Source organism: Onychomys torridus, chromosome 10 (genome assembly GCF_903995425.1).
Source record: "Onychomys torridus chromosome 10, mOncTor1.1, whole genome shotgun sequence".
NCBI lineage: Eukaryota > Metazoa > Chordata > Mammalia > Rodentia > Cricetidae > Onychomys > Onychomys torridus.
The window spans coordinates 849,881-871,794 of record NC_050452.1 but is presented as its reverse complement, the minus strand read 5'-3'; the positions used below and the strand labels follow the sequence as shown (position 1 = coordinate 871,794).

The 21,914-nt window shown below is 41.1% G+C and overlaps 1 pseudogene; it reads left to right on the top strand.

The window, feature by feature from the left end:
• Window positions 1-1,293: 1,293 nt before the first annotated feature.
• LOC118592237 lies at window positions 1,294-4,864 on the top strand (annotated as a pseudogene).
• The last annotated feature ends 17,050 nt before the right edge of the window (window positions 4,865-21,914 follow it).

The window sequence follows — 21,914 nt, the reverse complement described above, 5'->3', positions numbered from 1 at the left end:
CTTCTCTTCCTCTATTGCTGCCCCCTTTTCTCATGGCCCAGTTCATCTGGACCCTTCCAGATGCCTCTGGCTGTGCTCTCCCTCATATCTACAATAAACCTCCTCAACCACACCTTGGAGCAATACATAAGAGTACATACAATGTAACCTCACCACCATCTTGGTAAAGATGACCATGTGGTACAAACCAACTAAAGCAACAATTACAAAACTTCTTAGTCCTACCGAGCCCTTGGCTTATCAGTGTATCTCCATTTACACTAAGGAAGCAACATCAGATCTCCAAAACATTTTGGATTAAGAAATTCTAGGGTTGTAAAGATACACTCAGGTGAACAACAACAACAACAAAACAAAACAAAACTGACTTAGAGATGTGTGTCTGACTACTTACATCTTTGCTCAATACCAGGCTTCTAGAAAATGTTTAGATAATGAACAGCATATCTTTAAATAAGGCATGTTTGATAAATAAGGTTTATAAATTCTTAAAGTTATAAAGGTTTACTCAGCTTAACAGAAACTGACTTAGAAATGTATGTCTAACTACTTTTGTCTTTACTAACTGTTCAACTCCAGGTTTCTGAGAAATTTAAACAAGGAACAACGTATGTTTGATAAATAAGGTTTATAAATTTCTAAGATCTACTCAGGGTAACAGTAACTGAGCTTAAGATATATGTCTAGCCTCTTTGCTAACTTTGCTAAGGTTTAGCTATTTGGATAAACTGAGTTATACAAGAAACTGTGATATTCTGTAATTGTGCACTATAAAAGGAGTAGTGAAAAGTTATTTGGAAACCCATTTTGTAAGTTTATCTCTTTCAGTGTGAAGTCTGCAAGCAAGGTAAACTGTGTCTAGGTCTGCCTTTCTCAGCAGGAAACCTAATAACTCTAGGAAAGTGAGGCCTGAGGCTTGATTTTACATACGAACCAACAAGGCAGCTGCAGCCTTTGGGAAGGAGCTGGTTTGCTTGCTGCTCTCATTATAAAGTTATTGTTAGTTGTCAATATCATTAGAGATCTGAGAAGGATAAATTATAACAGGAAGTAGAATCCAAATGGCCCATGTATCAATTAAAATGACAGAGTCTTAATGATACCTGGATGGTTACTCTAGGCTCCTAAGATGCCTTCAGTAGGAGACAGAAGCTATAGGCCTTTGGCTGTCACACAGGACAGCATTACACCTTCAGCTGCTGATCAGGGCAGCATTAGCCTTCAGCTGCCAGACTCAGAAAGTGGGAGATACTTTCTTGTGGAGTAGGAAGCTGGGAAAACTGACCTGCTAGGATGAGGCAGAGTAGGGCAGTCAACGTAACAGTGTCCACAGTGTGGGCAGAGCCCTGGTGGCAGGTGAGACAGGAGGCAGTTTTCCCAGTGGTTAGTATTACCATAATTCAGGTGGAGTTGTCTTCTTTGGAGACCAGAGGGTTGCCACTAGGATCTGGCATTTCTGTCTATCATGGGAAGCTTATTTATTAAACACTTTAAATGCTATATTCAGATTTCTGAAGAGTCTGAGAACCTTTATCTATTACATATACATGATTTTAGCAAACTTTACTTGTTTTTAGTTACTTGCTTAAACCCTGAAAACACATACAGGAGGCTAAGTAAATATAAATAAATAAAAATAAATGAACTACATTTGTATTTAGCATGACTAAAATATAGTTTTGAGAACATTAAAGAATTTGATTTATAAGGCAACTGTGCATTAACTTGCATGTCTTAATTATCTTTAGCAGTTTACAACAAGTGAGTAGCTTTTAAAAGATTAAGATTTTGCAGCTTTATCCCTGTTGTGTGGACTCTTTAATCTCAGTAAAAATGTCTGCCAGCCACAGGTTTGCTTCCATCCTAGTGAGGTCATCTGCCAAGATGGAGGTGAATCACATGGCTGTTACTTAAAAATATCTTCTTTTAAGTATATCTACTTTTTAAATAAGAGTTGAACCCAAGTTACATATATAATATATTCTAAACAAGAGTTGAATCATATATAGAATGTTGTAGCAAATTAAGATTACTCATGTATAGCTTTTTAAATTATAATCCTTTTATTATAAGTTTTAAGCTAAATTTTATTACATATTTTCTTGTTTTTCAAGACAGGGTTTCTCTGTGTAACAGCTCTGGCTGTCCTGGAACTCACTGTAAACTAGGCTGGCCTCGGACTCACAGAGATCTGCCTGCCTCTACTTCCCACGTGCTGGGATTAAGGAAGTGTGCCATCACGCCCATTGTTACAGATTTTTTAATCATACCCAATGAACTTACAAATTGTGAGATATTTACAGCATAGTTCTACGAGACCCCCCCCCCCCCCCCAGACAGGGTTTCTCTGTGTAGCTTTGCACCTTTCCTGGATCTCACTCTCTAGACCAGGCTGGCCTTGAACTCACAGAGATCCACCTGCCTCTGCCTCCCGAGTGCTGGGATTACAGGCGTGCGCCACCACTGCCTGGCTGAGATTTTTTGAGAACAGGGAAATTGTAGAGATAAGGTTATTTAAGAGTTGAAAGTAGAGAAACCTTAGAGATGAGGGACTTAGCAGTGGAGACCAGAAAAGGCTTAGGTCTAAGAGGTTTTGTGGTCATTTGTTTGTGCGGTGGCAGAAGTTGCTAGCATATGAGAAAATCTGAAATCAAGTGCTCATTGAGCTGTACTGAGGCCAAGCCATCTGTAGTAAGACAGTGAAGCTTTAATGAAATTACTGAGTCTGAGGAGAAAAGGGTTGCAAAACAAACTCGGCCGCAGAGTTCCACTAAGCTCCAAGGGGGATCTGAGAGACAGAGAGAAGTCCGGGTGGGCATGGAGAAGCTGCAGGACCATCATCTGGAGGGATCTGAGAGACAGAGAGAAGTCCGGGCGGGCATGGAGAAGCTGCAGGACTTCAGCAGTAAGCTGAGAGGGAGCAGGATAGCAAAGTATAGGAACTTCTCCTGAGGGAAGAGAGGCGCAGGAGGCTCAAGGAAGAGACAGAGCAGGCATCTCTAAGGGGCGGTGAGGAAAAGGGTCACAGTATAGCATCAGAAGGGCATAAGGAAGCTGCTTGACTTCTAGGATGGAGCAAAGAGACAGAAAGGGCAGAGTTACAGAAGCCTGAAAAGTCTTAAGGAAGCTGTGGGACTGCAGCTCCTAGGGGGAGAGAAGGTACAAGAAAAGAGGAGAAAGCAGCTGAAGAGGTGGACTGGGAGAAGACTGTGGAAAAAGGGAAGGGGTAAGTGTATTGATGCCATGTGGGGCCATGTGGGGCCACATGAGGCCCCGGAGGACATAGTAGGTTCCAGAAGCTGGAGAGACATAGAGTAGGAGTAGGAGAGGAATGGTTAGAGCACATGGTGGGAAGAAGCAGCTGAGAGTCAGACTCTACAATTTGGAGTCAAATTTGATGGGTGGCAGAAGCCAGCAGGAACAAATGATCCATTTATACCTTAGGAGAGTCAAACAGCAGCTTAGTTCGGAGTGCTTTGATATGTTAAATAGGCACCTCAGTTAGCCATTTACCCCAGCCTGTTGCATCAAGATACTGTTTTAAAATCTAATTCTAACAGGACCTGGTGGTGCATACCTTTAATCCTGGCACTCCGGAGGCAGAGACAGATGAATCTTTGCATAGCAACCTCCAGCCCAGCCAAAGCCACAGAGGGAGACTCTGTCTGAAAACAAAAATAAGTACAGGCTGCCATCTGAAAAATACTGTGCTATCTTAATGAGTTGCTTACCTTCCCTGGGCTTCAGTTTCTTCCTCAAGGTTCTTCAATGCATGCCCCATGTGCAAGTCCCAACTCATCTGAGTGACAAAGGGCACCAGGAATGTCATGGCTGGCATTCAGGTTGCATGCATGGGGCCACACCTACCAGTTGTCAGAACCCACAGAGGCAACAGCAATTGATGCACCTGCCAGGAGAAAGGGCAACCATGTCCAGTGGACCCGGACATGATTAATGCCATCAATCTGGAGCAACTATAAGTGGCAGGCTGGGAACCATAGTGCCTTCTGGGCATGACCCTGCATGAGGGCATTAGCTACCGCCTGGCCACAATCTACCCATCTTCCTCTGTCATGAATGAGGTTAACACGGTGCTGGGCCAAGGATAAGTACTACCCATTGCCTCTGAGGCTTCCTAGAAGTGGCCCAGCCTGATCCATGAACCACTGGACCAGGGCAACTGTGCAGGCCCCTGAGCTCCCCCCACAGCAGGTATTGTATCTGACCAAGTCTCCATCCATTCTTTGGGACACATGACACCCATTCTATCACCAGAGAACCTGCTCTCCTGTGGTACCCACTACCAGCAGGGCTGCTGAGGTAGGTGCCTCAGTGGTGCCTGCGGTGACAAGCCGTGGTGTCTTACAACGGTTACCCATTCCAGTGCCGTGAGCAAAACCAAGCTAGGCCACTTCCTACTGCCCTGATAGGTTGATTCTAATGGCATCTACCATGTCACACCTGCTTACCACTTAGGCTCTGATGAGAAGTTAATGGAGAATGGTCCCATTCAAGCACTTGTGGAAGTACATGAGGATGTCTCGTACCAGAGTGGCTTTTACAGTCACACACATGTAAGCCAAGGGAGGCTGGAGCAGTACTGCAGACGTAGGACTCACTTGGTCATCATCATAGGGTGGGAGAAGAGACATTGCCAGATGGAAGCACGATCAAATGCTGGACTGCTGCCAACTCTTGTGGCCCATGGTGGAGTGAGTGGCCATGTGTGAATCTGTCTGTAACACCAACAAGCGTGAATTTCGTGCGAGGCATCTGGGGCAGTGTGGGAATGGAGGACATAGAGTCACAGTCACTAGGTGGGGTCCTCAGCCACAGAAGAGACCTTGAGGCCAATGACCAATGAAGCCTCCCGGCAACAGATCCACTAATGCTGCACCCTGCCTGGGAACTAATGATATGTGTGAGGCTGGTGGAGTCTGCAAACACCACAGAGGGAACTGGATAGGGGCTGGTTTGTAAACTACAAGGGAGTGTAGATCCCAGGCCCCCGGTCAGCCAGCCCAAGAGCTAAGACACTCCAATGTTCCTACTACTCAACTCCATTCCCATTTTCTTATTCTTTTGCTTTTGGTTGTTTCTGCCCATCTCCTTTGCCCCATTCTGACTTTCCAAAACCTCCAGTGGTGTTTTCTGGTCTTTAAATAAATTTATTTTTCTTATCACTGTTTTAAAATAAAACCAAAGTACTGACGAGAAAAGAAAGAAAGGAGGGAAGGAAGGAAGGAAGAGAGAAAGAAAAAGAGAGGAGTACAAAGAATAATTTGGGCTTTGGGGGAATTCAAATTTATCTGCTAGCATTACTTTCGCTTTCGTCCCTTCAGAGGACTGACGCTCATGGCGTCAACTCACTTCCCAACTGCAGGTCAGCAGCTTGCTAGATACCCCTATGACTTAAGGCATATGAGCTGACTCCCTAACTTTGGCTCAGTAGCTGCGCCTTAATCTACTGCTTTTTCAGGCAGTAATTGTGAATCTCCAGTTACCTGTCTACTTCTCTAGCATTGGCCTGGCTACTCAGGTCACAGCCTGGCAGGAATTCTGTTCCACAGGTGCCTGCTCTGTCACTGCCATTAAAGGAAGCTTTAACTAAATCTTTGTCATTCTATTTCTAAATAAGACTCAAGATTCAAAGGCTTGGGTAAAAACCTGCTGTCTCAGAGAGGTTGGGTCGCAACTAGCTAACCTTCTCTTCTTGCTGACATCATGGAAAGACCCTGCTTCCACTTTGCTAAACCAGAAAAACCTGAACACTCCAAACCCCTCCCTGCTACTTCCTGTGTCTCTCTATCTCTCCTGGGTGCCCTCTGATGCTCTATGATTACTTTCTGTCAATTTGTTACTAATGCAGCCTCCTGACCCAAGGTTAATTAATGCAAATGCAAACTTGGGGTTCACAGTGTGATGGGATATTCCCCAACATTATATTTCTGGGCAGGTGAATGAGAATAGCTGCTAATTTACTTTTCTTACTTTCTGAATAGAGTTGTAGATGTTTCCAGCAGAGTTAGCTTCCATGTGAGGACCTTTGTGATTCCCTTACTGGTTTTTGCTTATCTAGCCAATCCTTGTTGCTATACAGGAGCCAATACTTCAATGAAATGACCACAATACTTAGTCCCTGACGTTATTTGCTTGTAAGTATGACTACAGTCACCTGTGCTCCTCACTGGGGCCGAAATTATTCATTTCTTATCATGGCGTTTAATAGGCATCCAGCTTCTTTCAGGTGCTGACTAGTTGATACCCCTTGGCCCAGAATCTTCCTTTCCTCCTTTAAATTTTCTTTCTCATCATTATGAATTGAATTATGCATATTCTCTAGGAGCCGCTTTGCCCTTTGCAAATAAGGAAGACATCCGAGGAAATTATTCACATTTCCATTTTTCAAAACATATTCTCTTTCTCATGTGGGTGTTATTCCCAAATAAATCAGTTTGGCAGTAAATAATGCTTGTCATCATCTGCCTCACTTGCTTTAAGTTTTAGTTTCTCAAGTACATGGAAGTCTTTTTTTCAGTTGTCTCTTGCTATTTGTCCCTTTTAAATCTTACTCTTTAGGATGTTTATTTAAAGATAATTTATAGTAAAATGAGAGAAGCTGCCATCATGATCTGTGTGACACAGCCACACAGTGTTACAAAGCTTTCACACTGCTGACCCATCAGTGTCCTCTTTAATACATAGCACACACTAATTGATTTCAGATATATTGCCTATTTTTCACCTGCCTCGCTTTATAATTGGTTACTGAATGAGATAATAGAAGCAGAAAGCTTCAGTTGGATGCAAACAAAATATTGAGAAGCTGAATCTTGGGAAACTCGCCTGGATTCCGTTTTGACCTTGAGCCAAGTGATTCCCCCACTGTCAAGGTGACATTCCAGCACAATGAGAGGCAAAAAGACAACGAAAGAGTTTTTGAAAACAAAATTTATTCAAATTTTTTTTTTTAAAAATGAAGTTTATGCCTCTTTTACTTTTTGGAAGCTAAATATTCTTTGTTCTGTAACATGATGATATAATAGCAATGATAAACCTTCTGCATACTGTCTTTACTTTGCAAAGTAAAAATAGATGATTCCTCTAATACCAGTTTTTCTGGACATTTGGGGATTATTGAAACTTCAAAGTCTAGAAATGAAACTTACTTCCTTGTGTTCATTTGTTTGCTTATAATCCCCTCCCACTACTTCCTTTCCCTCCCTCGAATCCAAATGGGATTTACTGTTTTCCAAATCAATTTAAAATTCAAGGTCATGCCTGGACTGGTTTGTTCTTCCAGCCCAGTTACCATGCATGGTTTCTTACGTTAATTACTCCAAGGATTTTCAGGGACACAGACTCACAGACACATGTGAACATGAACATATGCATTCAATAAAAAATTTGTTCAGGGTATAGATGTTGACAGATAGTGAGTTTTTGAACTATGAGGTTATGGGACAGATTCCAGGTTGTCTTCTTGGTGACCAGAATGACTTGGGGTGGTGCCCAGGGAAGGAGAGGCCACTTCAGTTGGAGGGTGGGATAACTTCAAGAAAAAAGTGATATTTGAACTGAAATCTGAGTGACTATGAGGCATTGTTACTTAGATTGTGAGAATAGCATTCCAGGCCCAGAGAACAGCATGTACAAAGGCCTTAAAATAGAATTTGGCTTTTCAGGGAACATGGATTGGAATAGGGAACAGAATTAACAATTCTGTTTTGAACACATAAATTTAAGTTGATTACTGACATCCATGTGGACATTTTGCATCTGTAGCTAGTTATATCAGCATTGAGGATGTAGATAAAATTTGGAAAGCATCAGCCCATGAATGTCATTTAAGTTAGATAATTCATGGCCCTGTAAAGAGATAGAGCCAAGAGCTGTCTAACTGTGTGAACCTAACATTCACACACTGAGAAATAAAAGAAGAACAATCAGCAAAAGAAATTGAGGAGCCACTGGAGACAGGGAGAAATCCAGAGGGGTTCAAAGATGAATATTCTAAACATGAAGGGCCAACTGTGCCAAAATGCAGTGTGGTAGATTTTTTTAAATGTAAAAATCCTTTTCATTAATTTTGATGATGTTAGTTGCAGGAGAAGCAAAGGTGAAGTCGCTTTATCCAGGCATTGCCTAATTTAAACTAAACTGCGGCACCACTTCATTGCTCAGGTCGGCTCAGATCTCTGCTTGCTGCAGCTGCTTTCTTCCTGGGCCCCAGGACTGAGAGCTCTGCATGCTTTAGTTACTTTCCCACCTAGAAGATAACAGTCAGTTCAGCCCTTCACCACAGGCCTTCCTTTGAATCACCATTTGAATCTGAAAGTCTGTTTTGTTTCCCTGAATACAGAGAAAAGAAAATATATTTTGTGAGACCCTGAGTCTGCTCAAATTCCAGCATAGATTCAATCCAATCTCCACTTACCTAATGAATGTAGATTAAATTTGTTTTGCATAAAATAGCTTTGATTATGATTGGATTCCACACCCTACTTCTTTTGGAGACCTTTGCTGTTTTTCAAGGATGTTACATATTCTTTTAAGGATATAAAGAACATACTTAGAGAGAGCAGCAGAACATTTGGAAAGCGGATTCCTGTGATGTTTCCCACATTCCTTTTTGATTGAGTGATGATGCTTGGTGAAGATGGCCTGAAGAGTTTCACCGCCTGGTCCTCACTGTCATTATTCCACTTTTGTGTACTACTGAGACAGAATCACAAGATAAAGATATTAGACTTGAGTCTGAGATAACTAAGTCCTGCTCTGAACTCCGAGCTAAAATCTATGTTCTAGAGTATCTCAAGTAAATGACCTGTCTGATACATCAACATAATTTTTGAAAGGGTGAAGTCATAGCTCAGACCAATGTAATGTGAATATATAGTAAAGATTTTATTTATTGAGAGAACACTAAGATTTAAAAACTTGTCCAAAGAATAATTGTGATTATATATGTGTGTGGTTTGTATGATTTAACAAGTAAATAAGATTTATCAGAGTAAAAAGTGGGTGCTTTCTAAGATGACAATGAATAATCCTTGTGCTTATTTGCTCTCTTGAATAGAAATGATTTGCATCATTAGTGGAGAAAATAATTCAGACCAACCTCTACACCTGCAGAATTGGAAAGTCAACAGAAAATCAGGTACAATATTGCATTGAAAAAAGATCCCACAATCTTTTCAGCCTATTTTCAAATGTCAGGAGGTTTTTCTGACACTGCTCATATGTGTGCATGATACTGAGTAGCACATCTTCTGTTTATATATGCTGAGCAGAACAGTGTGTATTATCTCATTGAAGGTTTACTGACCTTTTGAGGCACACCATTTTATTAACTTTATCTTATAGAAGTGACAATTATGGTTTGGAATGGTTTATTAACTAGATGATGGTCATAAAATTCCCAAGTGCCAGGGAGGCTATCAGACAGGCTCAGCTGACTCCAAAATCTTTGAGTCACTGCCTATTTTCACTATGATGAGAGCCGAGAGAAATGACGAAGATGAAATACTTTAAAGATTGTGAGTACATTACAAAATGTAAGGCATTTTCTGCTAACTCTACATTGCTATGAACAAAATAAGGCAGTAAGAATTGTTGCCAGGCCTGTGTGGAAGAAGTGTTCATCACAGCAAAGGCCTGAGACTTTACTCTGCTCACTTACTGATCAGTTTTGCTAACACAGCCTGCCCTTCCCTCCCTCTGGTTTTTATCTCTTTTCGTTAGTGGGTGGATGTCATGAATAGGCTTTCTTGGACCACTTTTTGTTACATCTATGGAAAGTATCTACACTGAAAACTTCTCACTTTGTTTTCTTAGCAAGAAGGGCAGAAGGAATGCCTGAGGTAGACCTTGGTATGCCTAGCTGTGAACGTGAGCAAGAGCATCATGACTAACTAGTGTAAGACTATGGGCAAATAACTAGCTGGTTTGTCTTAAGTCTTGCATCCAAGTCACTTGAGGGAGCAGGGAAATCCTTATACCACAAGAAAGTCCAGAGGAGTCTCAAATGTTCCATTCTGCATAGAAGAGCAAAGAGGCCTGCCTTGATGGTTACTGCAGTGCTAAGTAGTGGGGCATCAGAAATGCAGGTTCTGTTCTCTTCTTTCCATCTTCTCCCCTCCTGTCTCCCTCCTTGTTTCCCCTCAATTCCCTTCCTAGCCTCTCCTGGCCATCTGTCTCTTTCCTCTCACCCCATCCTCTTACCCTGTTTCCTTCCATCTCTCATTTGGGCCTCCCTGCCCCTTTTCAGGAGTAGTGCTAGAACCTAGGGCCTCACGAGTAGAATTGAGTGCTGTATCACTTAGCCCCAGCTCCAGGACTTCCAATGTTCTTTGTCCCTTGTGCTATCCTTCCTAGCCTGCTTTCTCCTCTTCCTACCCTACCACTTGCTCCAGTCTCCTCCTTTCCCTTCCACCCTTCTTCATCTCTTGTCTTCTTCCTTTTCAGGCCTATTCCCTTCCCTTTTACCAGGACCTTGATAGAGAGATCTAAGAAATATGGAGACTAGTTCTCCTGTTCCTAATTTAGAAGAGCTATGGAATTGAAATCTAGAAGGACTTGCTGCTGTTCCTTCTTTCTATGACAACTTCACCTTATCAATGAGGGAAAGAATTAGAGACATTAACCTAAACCTAGGTATCCTGATTTCTGTACTGAGTTTCTCTGTGGCTGGAGGATCAATGACATGTTATGTTCCCTTCTCATCTTTGCTGAGCAGTGTACTGAGGGACTTAGAAATACACTGGAATGAATAAGGAGTACCTCAACGCCCCTCCCCGATCTCTTTCCCTAAACCCGCCCCTTCAAAGCCTGTCAAACAAAGCTCCTCCCACAGAGAGGATCAAGACCACTCTCACAGGCTATATAAGCTGCAACCCAGAAAACAGACAAGTGGTTCCTCCGGTCTCTTGTCCCCATCTCCTCTCTGCGGACCGGGAAATCACCTGGGAATGCTTTACCCATTAAATGGACCTTTTCCTAATTTGGTCTGATATGGATTGTTGCGGTTGGCGGAGAGACCTATCAGGGTGCAAAAAAACTTATCAGTGAGGTTTGTAATACTGAGGCTGGTGAAGAGAATGTGTGTCATATAGAGGCCAAACCTCATCGTGAAATAGAGCACCCTCCTCAGCTAGTGAGAAATACATAGCAGGTATACAATATAAGAAAAATCATGTCTAGAGCTACAGCTTAATGTCCCCAGGAAAGGGAAAAAAAAAGGATCTCAAAATAAGACTGGTAAGGAAAACAGATAATGAGCTTGGTGAAGGCAGCCAGAGACCTGCCACCATACCAACAAGGCTTTCTTCCAGTTTCCCAGTGGGAAAATGAAATGCAACACCAAATTTCCTTTATGTGACAGGCAAACAAGGTGTCTCCTGCCATGTCCATGCTTCCTCCCCGTGCTTCCCACTGGCCATGTCTTTGAGGGAGTGGAGATGGGAGCTTCCACGGGAAAAGGAAGGAAGTAAAGAGGGGTAGGCAGGCCCTGGTAGCCCCACCAAGCAAGCTACTTGGTCTACTGGGCAAATTCTCTAGTTTTACCAGAGTCTGTTTAATTCCCTTTGTTACCTTTATGTTGGGTGATAACTAGCATTTAGCCAGCAGCACTTTGGGGAGGGCCAGTGTCCCCATGGAGGTGGGAGCCATGAATAGGGTGTTGGTCCTGCTTTGCCAGGCTGAGAGTTGGGGAGGAGAAACTGAATTACTTAGAAACAGGAAGGAGACTCTGGTTGTCAAAGGCTGGGAAGCAAATGGGAGTAAGTACTAATAGATTTCTTTCTGAGGTGTTGAGAATATTCTAGAAATAGTAGTACAATTTTGTAACTACTAAAACCACTGACTTGTACATTTAATGAGCTGAATTTCATAATATGTCAATTATATTTCAATAAAAGGAGTTTGAAACTTAAAAAGAATATTGAATTTTGAAGAGGTGCTCAATATGGTCAGGATCAGTCACTTTTCCCCAGATGTCCTGTGTAGCTGCTAGAGGAAATGATTACCTAATTTATTCTAGTATAATAAAAACTTAGAAGTCAGAAATTGAAATAAAGACCTAAAGAATCCAAGGAAAGTAGAGCAATTGGCCGACCTCTCTGCATGTTCTCGGACCCTTTACATTGGAAATTCCCCTGGAACTCCTCCCAAGTCTCCTCCTGCCCTCTCCAGCCACCCTGCAAAACCCCAAGAACCTTATATGGCTAATGCAGGTCAGCCAGTCACTGACTCCTTCTTAGATGGAAGGTTGCTTTGTTGGCACAGTGGAATGGTTGTATGGACAACTCTCCTGTAGATTGTCAGTATTTCAGTATCTTACACAGTTTCATAGTTTCCATTTTTATAATGGGATAATGGTCCACTGTGCTCCAGAATTCACGGGCATGTGTCTCCAATGTTGACCATGAATTAATGTTCCATTTTTATTATTGGTGTCAACAAGAGCAATAAAGTTCTATTTTCATTCACAAATCCTGGAGGCAACTGTTACAGCTCCAAAGGAAAAGGTATCCTGACTTGTTGGCAAGCCAGGCTATACCTACAGCTGTGAAGGGAGGTATCCTGGATACCTACAGCTGTCAGGAAAAAAGTATCCTGACTTGTCAGGGAAGTCAGGCTATACTTACAGCTGGGTTCAGGTGGGGGATGGTCTCCCACAGGATGTGGCAATCCTGCTCCTCTCTGAGAAAGCAGTTACTTCTGAGCTCTGCTCCACATCCCTAAGGGAGTTTCCCATCAGAAAACTGCCCAGGGTGTTACTTCTGCTTCACTCTGCTAAGGGAGAAATCCCTGCAATCTCCATGGGCTCTGGCAAAAAAGTTGTTACTTCTGCATGGCTCCCAGGGCTGTTTTCCAGCAGAGGTGTGAGTTGCTTCTGCTTGGCTCCCCTCAGGGAACTGCCCCATGGAGAAAGAAGCTCTTCACCCAAAACTCTTTTAAGAGACTTATTTGGGAAGGAGGAATCCAGGAGAGTGGCTGCCTCTGCCAGGGTAGAGAAGGACAGCTGCCAACTGAGCAGGCAGAGGGGCTTATTTATATAGGGCTTCTTGGGGTCAGAGTTTCTCTAAGGAGAAGATTTTCAGGGAGGGAATTGGTCAGATATTGGTCTACAGTTTCGACAAGCTCAGATTGACTAGATTTTGTGCTCAGGGACTGGTTGGTTTTCCTGCTCAGGGACTGGTTGGTTTTCCTGCTCAGGGACTGGTTGGTTTTGTGTTCAGTTAGTTGGTAGAGGCAGATTTAGGTCTGGTTTGGGGGGCCAAAGTGTGTTTCTTTGGCTCTGGCCTCAGGTCAGGGTATTTTTTGTTGTAATTGTTCTGGTTTCAGGGCTAAAGTGTGTTTCTTTCATGGACTCTGATTTCAGGGCCACGGTTGGTTGACCTGGTTTCAGGGGCGGTGGCGGTGGCGGTGGTGGTGGTGATGGTGGTGGTGGTTCTTTGACTCTTACTCTACACTGGTTTCTATAAACCTCTTTCTGGAATCTGTATCCTACAGGACTGGACTACTGTCCCTTGCTGGAACTGTGCCATTAGCCATATAGTTTACCTTGTAAGCTAAGTCTTTTTCTTGTCTGTCTTTTTCTTTCTTTCCTTTTTGATTTTTTTTTTCTTTTGAGATAGGGACTCTATGTAGCCCTGGCTGGCCTGGAACTTGGTATGTAGGCCACACTGACCTTGAACTCATAGATATTCACCTGCTCTGTCTCCTAACTGGTAGGACTAGAGGGATAAAGGTGTGCACTGCCATCCCAGCACTAAGTCTTCTTGAATACTGCCTGCTCTCCACTCACCCACCCCAACAGTCCCTTAAACAATACAGCTCTTCAGATTGTTTCTACTGCTAGACTTACAACTCCATTTTGTAATATGTTTATCTACCTGACTCCTTTGCCAGAATTTGAGGCCCCCTGAGGTCAGATACTGTGTCTTATTAATTTCTGGTCCCCTGTTGCCTCTGTCTGGCAGACAGAAGGTATAAAATGCATGTTAATTTGATTTGATTGAATTGTGGACAGTCCAAAGAACAGCACAACGTCTCTGTATCTGTGGAATTATTCCCTTGGGACTAATTGCAAGAATTAAATGACTGAGCCAGACGGCACAAATGTTCCTCTGCACTTGCCATATTGTTTTCTCAAAGGTGGTACACATTTGTAGTGCCAGCTGAAATGAATGAGTGGACCATATTCCTGTCACCTGGCCAGGTGCAAATTAAGCAGGTGTCAAATGACATTTTAAGAGTAATTTGATTTGTGTTTCTTCAATTACTACTAGGGTGGGACATCTGAAGTGTCTGTTCCTGTTTCTATTTCTCCTCATGGAAATTTCATATTCTTTGACTATTTGTCTACCAAACTTCTATGGATATCGCTCTGTGTAAATAAAGTTCTGATTGGCCAGTGGCCAGGCAGAAAGTATAGGCGGGACAAGAGAGAAGAGAATTCTGGGAAGTAGAAGGTTGGAGAGAGACACCGCCAGCCGCCGCCATGAGAAGCAACATGTAAAGACACTGGTAAGCCACAAGCCATGTGGCAAAGTATAGACTAACAGAAATGGGTTAATTTAAGATAGAAGAAGTAGATAACAAGAAGCCTGCCACAGCCATACAGTTTGTAAGCAATATAAGTCTCTGTGTGCTTTCTTGATTGGGTCTGAGAGACTGTGGGACTGGTGGGTGAGAGAGATTTGTCCTGACTCTGAGCCAAGTAGGAAAACTCTAACTACAAATGGCGACCAACGAGTTGGCAAGAATTTCCACCTAAAACCTGAGAAAAAAGATTCTAAAATGGAGCTAAAAACAGCTTCCTAGTTGTCTCTTTCAAGTTAGCGGCAGCCTGCCAGTTTCTGGTGTGTGCTTCTGACCTGCAGTGTGGTGGGAATGAGGAGTCTACAAGAGGCACTTTACTCTGCTGGGTGGTGGATTTAGCCTTTGCTAGTTAAAAAAAAAGTTTCTGGGCTATGCACTACTTTGATAGAACTGCTTCTGATAGTTGATGGTACACATGGCTCCAGACCCAGAGCTGGCGGCAAACTGTACCACTGCCATGTTGGGAAGCTGAGGTGGGCGGAGCCAGCAGCCACAGCGGAGCTTCAGTCTTACAAAGATGGATATTACACAGAGAATCTGGTTTGTCTTGTCTTTGGGATTTTTAACTGCAGAAAAAGATTTGATCATAAAACCTGTTGAGTTAAACAAATATATAAATTTTAAAGGTACCTTGACTTCAAAATTTGGATATAAGGATATGTTGCTTTGGAAAAGAGTCTCTGCTTTTGTTTCCACAGAAAGCCAGATTAAGATACATCAGGTTTGATCGGCCAAGACCACCTGAAAGGTCTCCAATGACACCATGGCCCAGATGATCCAACATCCAGAATGGTTTCAAGGCAACTGGCTCAGAGGTTCACCCTAATAGACTACTCCATAATCCTAAAATTTTCTTTGTGTCCCCATAAGATACAGCGCCCCCTTCCAGCAGGAAGTAGAAAGAAAAACTACGCCCAATTTCCCAAAATTATCAAGCTGGCTTTGGAGATGGAATTGGCTCACTCCTTCTCTAAACCCAGACATACTGCTAAAAGAAAAGGTTAAGAGATTCTTGTGTCCCAAATCAGAAGAGCCCTCTGGTGTGGGACAGAAAAAAAAACAATATTTTTATTTAAATTGGGTTGATTATAAATGTGATCTCTTTCTAAAGAAAAAGAGGGGATATGATATAGATATAATAGGATGAAAGGGTAGATTAAGGAACTTCTAAAGAACAACAACTTGTTTAAAATATTTTACATTGGTATAGATTTTAGTCTACTGATACAAACTTAAAGTTAATTTTGTTATACTATGTATATATTTCTACTCATGTTTAAGGTTATGTTTGTATAGCTCATTTAAAATTGAGTTCCCACTTATTAATTATTCATCTTAGTTCCTGTGTTAATGGAATTCTGTTCAGAAAGTATTTTCCTATGCCAATACATTCAGGGCTGTTTCCCACTTTTTCTTCTATCAATTTCAGTGTTTCTAGCCTTATGTTGAGGTTCTTGATCCATTTGGAGTTGAGTTTTGTGCAGGCAGATATGTATGAATTGATTTGTATTCTTCTACATGCATCTATCCAGTTTGACCAGCACAATTTGTTGAAGATGCTGTCTTTTTTACAGTATGTATTTCTGGTTTCTTTATAAAAAATCAAGTGTCCTTAGGTATGTGGATTTATGTCTGGGTCTTTGAGTCCATTGATCATTGTGTCTGCTTTTATTACTACATACCATGCTATTTTTATTACTATAGAATTGTAGAACAACTTGAAATTGGGGGCAATGATACTTCCAGCAGTTCTTTGATTATTTAGAATACTTTACTTACTGATTTTTGTAAGTTAAGTGTATTAGTTGTTAGTTGTGTCCAGCTACTTTGTTGAATATTTTTATTAGCTGTAGGAGTTTCCTGGTGGAGTTTTTAGGGTTACTTATGTATACTATTATATCATCTACAAATAAAGATACTTTGACTTCTTCCTTTCCAATTTATATCCCCTAGATCTCCTTCAGTTATCTTATTGCTCTAGCTAAGACTTCAAGTACTATATTGAGTAAGTATGAAGAGAGTGGACAATCTTATATTGTTCCTGATTTTAGTGGAATTGCTTTGAGTTCTTCTCCATTTAAGTTGATGTTGCCTGTGGGTTTGCTGTAAACTGCCCATATTTTATAATACTGAAGTATGTCCCTGTAGCCCCACAGCTGCTCAGACCCAACCAAGGAAACACACAGAAACTTATATTGCTTACAGACTGTATGGCTGTGGCAGGCTTCTTGTTATTTACTTCTTCTATCTTAAATTAACCCATTTCTATTAATCTATACTTTGCCATGTGGCTTGTTGCTTACCAGTACCTTACATCTCCTTGTCATGGTGTCAGCTGGCAATGTCTCTCTCCTCAGCCTTCCACTTCCCAGATTTCTCCTCTCTGCTTGTCCCACTTATACTTCCTGCCTGGCTACTGGCCAATCAGTGTTTTATTTATTAACCAATCAGGGCAACACGTTTAACATATAGAATATCCCACAACACTTCCCCTTTTCTTTTTTTCAAAAAGGAAGGTTTTAATTTCCACATAGTAAAATTACAGATAAGAAAACAATTATCAAGCAAGAATTACAGTTACACTGTTTAGTCTATTTATAATATCTAGTCTATTTGTATTTGGCAAAATTAAAGAAGATATCCTATCTATCCTATATTTGTGAGTCTAAAGTTTTATATCTAACTTATATTTTATCATAACTAAGGAAAATTGTAACTATCTAGCTTCAACTACACCAAAGACCTCAGAAGGATATACTATTACCTGAGAAATGGGAGAAGTATGCAAGCAAATTTTGGGAGAAACCATGTCTCAAAAACAAACAAACAAAAACAAAAACAAAAACAAAAACGAATCTCTCAACCTTTTGTTTTAGCAATATGCCGATAGAACATCCCACAGCATGTCCCCTATATCTATGTTCTTTCCAGGGCTTTTATCATGGAGTCTTGAATTGTTTTAAAGGCCTTCTCTGCATCTAATGAGATGATGATGTGGTTTTTGTCTTTCATTTTGTTGTAGATTACATTTATCGATTTTCATATATTGAATGGAACCATCCATGCACTTTTGGGATGAAGCCTATTTGATCATGGTGGATGATGTGTTATTTGATTTGGTTTGCAAGTATTTTGTTGAGTATTTTTGCATCTATGTTCATAAGGAAAATGGGTCTTTAATTCTCTTTCTTTCTGGAGTCTTTGTGGTTTGGGTATTAGGGTAACTGTAGATTCATAAAATGAATTGGGCATTATTCCTTCTGTTTTCCATTTTGTGAACTATTTTGAGGAGCTTTGGCATTAACTCTTCTTTGAAAGTAGAATTCTGCACTAAAACTGTCTGACCCTGGGCTCTTTTTGGTTGGGAGATTTTAATGACTGGCTCTATTTCCTTAGAGGTTACAGGTCTATTTAAATTCTCTGATCTTGATTTAACCTTAGTAAGTGGTATCTATTGAGAAAATTATCCATTTTCCAATTTTGTGGAGTATAGGTTTTAAAAGTATGTTCTTATGCTTTTTGGGTACTTTCCTTGCTAGGTCCCCCCATTTTTTCTAATTTTGTTAATTTGGATTTTTCTCTCTCCACCTTTTATTTACTTTGGATAAGGATTTGTCAGTCTTACTGATTTTTTTCAGAGATCCAACTATCTGTTTCATTGATTTTTTTTTTTTTTTTGTTTTCCATTTTGTTGATTTCAGCCGCAAGTTTGATTATTTATTGCTGACTACTTCTGGGTGTGATTTCTTTTTGTTCTAGAGATTTCAGGTCTTCTCTTAGGTCATTAGTATCTCTTCAGTATTTTCATGTAGGTACTTAGTGCTATGAACTTGCCTCTTAGAACCACCTTCATTGTATCCCATAATTTTGGGTATTGTGGTGATATATTGTGTACCCTAAGGATCAGAGGACAGAGCCAGCCACTAGACTAGACATAGAAGTCAGGCTGTTGTGGCATACACTTTTAATCCTGTCACTTGGGAGGCAGAGATCTATCTGGATCTCTGTGAGTTCAAGGTCATGATGGGCTACATGAGACTGATCCAGTATAGAAGAGAAACTGAGTCAGGCAGTGGTGGCACACACCTTTAACTCCAGCACTTGAGATCTCATGCCTTTGCTTGGGAAGCACACATGCCTTTAATCCCAGAAAGTAATACAGCAGGGCAGAGAAAGGTATAAAAGGCATGAGGAAACAGGAACTCACTGTCTTTAGACTGATTTTGTAGAGGTAAGAACTAGTGGCTAGCTGTTCTGCTTCTCAGATCTATCAGCTAAGTTTATTAGGGTATATAATATTTCACCACAGGGTATGCTGTATATTCATTTTCATTCAATTCTAGAAAATCTTTGATTTCTTTCTTAATTTGTGTCTTGACCCATTTTTCTTTCTTTCTTTTTTTTTTTCTTGGGCAAATCTCATTTTATTTGTAAATTATTAGACAACTAAGTTAAAGTTAAAGACTAACATCTATTCTGAAGGCTGTAAAGCAAAAATTACGCAAGTTACACTGCTCAGAGTTAGCGATGACTGTGATACCAAACGTGTAAGTATTAGGAGGACTTACAGCTGGACTCCTTTTTTTTTTAATATTTTTTTTTAATAAAGAAATTTTCTACTCACCCTGCATACCACCCACGGACCCCACCTCTTTCCTCCTCCCACCCTCAACCCTCCCTCTCAAGCCACCCCTGCCCCATCCCCATATCCTCCAAATCAAGGTCTCCCATGGGGAGTCAGCAGAACCCAGCACATCTAGCCGAGGCAAGCCCAAGCCCCTCCCCACAGTACCCAGGCTGCTCAAGGTGGCACATCACAGGCACTGGGCTTCCAAAAGCCTGCCCATGCACCAGGGATGGATCCCGATTCCCCTGCCCAGGTGTCCCCCAAACAGTTCGAGCTAAACAGCTTTGACCCATTTTTCATTCAGTAGAGAGTTGTTCAGTTTCCATGGGTTTGTAAGCTTTCTGTTGTTTCTATTATTGTTGATATCCAGCTTTAATCTGTGGTGGTCTGATAGGGTGAAGGGTGTTATTGCAATTTTCTTGTATCTGTTGATACTTACTTTGTGTCTGAGTATGTGGTTAATTTTGGAGAAAATTCTATGAGGTGTTGGGACAAAAGTATATTCTTTGTTTTGAGGTGAAATGTTCTGTAATTATCTGTTAGGGCCATTTGGTTTATAATTTCAATTAGCTCCCACATTTCTCTGTTTAGCTTTTGTCTGGATGATCTCTCTATTGGAGAGTGGGGTACTGAAGTCTTCCAGCATCAATGTATGAGGATCAATATGTGACTTAAGATGTAGTAGTGTTTCTTCTCCAAACTCAGGTGCCTTGTGTTAGAGCCACAGACATTGAGAATTAAAATGTCATCTTGGTGGGTTTTTCCATTGATGAGTATGTAGTGTCCTTCCCTATTTCTTCTGATTAGTTTGGTTTGAACTCTATTTTGTCAGATATTAAAATGGCTACAACAACTTGTTTCTTAGGTCCATTTGCTTGGAATATTCTTTTCCATCATTTTTCTCTGAGGTGTTTTCTATTCTTGTTGTTCAGGTATGTTTCTTGGATGCAGAAGAAGGATGGCTCCTGTTTTCACACCTATTCTGTCAGTTTGTGTCTTTTTATTGGGGTATTGAGACCATTGATGTTGAGAGATATCAATGAGCAGTGTTGATTCCTGTCCCATTTGTGGTGTGTGTGTGTGTGTGTGTGTGCGCGCGCGCGCACGCTCTTCCCTTCTCTTGACTTAACTGGTTTAACATTATTTCCTGTGTTTTCTTGTATGTAGTTAACCTTTCTAGGTTTGACTTTACCTTCTAGAACGTTCTGTAGGGCTTGATTTGTAGATGGATATTGCTTAAATTTGGTTTTATCATGGAATGTCTTATCCATCTATAGTGATTAAAAGTTTTGATGGGTATAGTATTCTGAACTGGCATTTGGGGTTTCTTAGAGTCTGTAGAACATCTCTCCATACCTTTCTGGCTTTTAGAGTCTCCATTGAGAAATCAGAATGATTCTAATAGGTCTGCCTTTCTATGTTACTTGATCTTTTTCCCTTGCAGCTTTTAGTATTCTTTAACTATTCTGTATATTTAGTATTCTGATTATTATGTGCTGAAGGGACTTTCTTTTCTGGTCCAGTCTATTTTGTGTTCTGTATGTTGCTTCTTGTACTTGACAGGCATCTCCTTCTTTAGGTTAAGGAAATTTTCTTCTATGACTTTGTTGAAAATATTTTCTTTGCTTTTGACCTGAGTTTCTTCTCCTCCCAGAATTCCTATTATGTTAGACTTAGTCTTTTAACAGTGTCCCAGATTTCCTGGATGTTTTGTGACAGGAGGTTTTTTTTTTTTAAGATTTAAATTTTTCTTTGACTGATATATCCATTTCTTTTATCATGTCTTCAGTGACTGAGATTCTCTCTCATCTTTTGTATTCTGCTGGTGAAGCTTGCCTCTGAGGTTCCTGTTAAGAGTTCCTAAATTTTTCATTTCCAGATTCCCCTCACTTTGGATTTTCTTTATTAATTTTATTTCAGATTTCAGATCTTGAATGGTCTTATTCATTTCCTTCTGCTGCTTGTGTTTTCATAGATTTCTTTAATGGGTTTATTAATTTCCTCTGGATCTCTATCATATTCATAAAGGCTGTTTTAAGGTCCTTTATTTGTGCTTCTGTTTTCATAAAATTGTAATGATTATTTGGGAATTTCATGTCATTCACTCTGATCACCCCCACTTCCCCATGCTCCAAGGTCTGGCCCCCACCCTTGTGATCTCCCCCCAAAAAAGAAGACGTAGAAAAAACAAACAAAAAGCCCCACAAGTTCTATTGTGTTGCCTGTATACTCACTGGGGCATGCTGAAACTCCTAGTAGCCAGCCCCTTAAAGAAAACTGTGTCTTCCCCACTGCACCCTGCCAGAAGTTTTCAGTTGTGGAGAGCTACCCTTCAGCATCATTATCATGATTTTTAAAAGTTCTCTTTGATGGTTCCCTGTCTAGGCTGTTACTTTTTTTTTTTTTTTTTGGTAGGGGAGGGAATTTGGGGAGAATGTGGGGTTGTCCCCAAAGTCTTCTATGTTCCTCTTTCTCAACTGTGAGTCTGCAATCATCAATGCTACTGCAAGTATAGCTATTTGCTCTTTACAGCCAGTAGGAGCATGGATCATGGACCACATGGTCTCCATCATCAGTACCTGCCATGGACCTCAGCATGGTCTCCTGTGGCAAAACAGACAATGGACATTAAGAAAACCCTCACCGGTAGCACAGGCCAAGTTATCAACATGGCCTCAGG